Here is a 1,791-nt window from a genome sequence, read left to right on the forward strand (position 1 = left end):
AAAAAAAAAGAAAAAAAAAAAAAAAAAGGAATGACTCAAGAAGAGGACTGTTTTGTCCAGAATGGACAAAAGAGAATCCCTTGTGATGAGAAAGTGGTATGCAATCTGTACAGCGCATGAAGCCATGTGCTCGTAAAAACTATGCTTCATTTAATGCTGTGCTGCGGTAGTCGTTACATTCTTAATAATTTTTGACAATGGGGAATTGTATTTTCATTCTGCACTGGGCCTCACAAATGATGTAGCCATTCTTAGCTGGCATTTGAATTCTAATCACAATTCTTCTACGACTCTGTGTGAAAAAGAGATAACTTACATTATTTGGCTTCTTATTTAAAAATGACCTAAATCCACTCTAGTAACGTCCTAAATTCTCTTACAACTGATTTTCCAAGGTTATTTTGTGGACATAAAATTTGCATCAAATTTATTTCATTCCTCTATGTTAATTGTATGACTATTTTATCAACTTGCTAGTAGAATTTGGATAAATGTAAATTTAAAACTAAGATATCTATAGATATATGTAGATATCTATATACATGGCTCTTAGCATTTAAAAACTGACTCAAATAGTTTTCATATTTTTCTAATCTTTGCAAATCACTTTATAGAATTGAATAATTGCTACTCTCTAAGCTAAATGTTATATACCTTTATATTACTGAAATACATATATACATGCACACACTCACACACAAACAAGAACTGTGGCGTCTTTAAAACATGGTTTTTCTTTTGAAAGTGAATTTTTGTGTGTTTTAATTTCTTGTTAGGTAATTTTACAGCATTCAGGAGATAGCTGCTATAAAGATTTCTTAGGAACTAAATTACAGCCTGAAACAAAAATTATTACGGTCAGGAAAAGTAGACAGATAGCAAAATGTCACCAAAAAAAGAGAGAAACCAATATTATCTATATATGACTAATCATGTCATGCTCCTCTTACATGATCCCCACAAGAATAAAGGAGTATCAACTAGGTAAATATCCCAAATCAATGAGAAGTATAAAGAAGAGTCTTAAAAATTAAACACTGAAATCCTCAACTAATGGCTGTGGACACAAACCCAGAAGATTTCAGTAAACTATATATAGCCTATACATATACAATTTAACAATGCTTAGAACTTTAGGAAATTATATAAGTTCACAGGAGTATGCTATAATAAAAAACTGCCCTATCAAAGATAAATTCAAATGACAGTGTTGATGATTTTTAATGCCACCCTGATCCATATTAGCCTGAGATTTTATTAATGAAGCAATGGAGAAGAAGGAAATGACCAGTTTAGACATCCCTTCTTACTTCCACTCTTTGTCCTTTTCTCTGACTTATATTTTTTTCTTTCCAGAGTATCTGATCTTGGCCACAAATACATATCATCAAAAAATACCTAGTTGATCAATAAATATGTTATAGTATTTAAATACTTAAAAGGTGACCACAAGAAATACAGAAAAAATGCACAATGCCCACTGAAAAATTCACAATTTTCTTCTCTTTTTCTAACTTGATAAAACTCGTAAGTAAATTCTTAAGTAGCTATCACTAACTGTAAATGATTTTTAAAAGCAATAATGATAGAAATAATAATAAAGAGAATAACCATTGTAAACAAACTTTTCTAAATAAAACAGTTGAATGCAAATATAGCAGTATTGCCAATATGACATTATGAAACAAAACACTTCAAAAAACCTGCTACAGACCATCATTAACCTATGTTTCCACCGGATTTCCTAGGTTCACTCTATATCAGTGATCATCTGAGATACTCTTTTCCTTA

This window comes from Rhinopithecus bieti, unplaced genomic scaffold, assembly GCF_001698545.2.
Source record: "Rhinopithecus bieti isolate Rb0 unplaced genomic scaffold, ASM169854v2 scaffold_26397, whole genome shotgun sequence".
Lineage (NCBI taxonomy): Eukaryota > Metazoa > Chordata > Mammalia > Primates > Cercopithecidae > Rhinopithecus > Rhinopithecus bieti.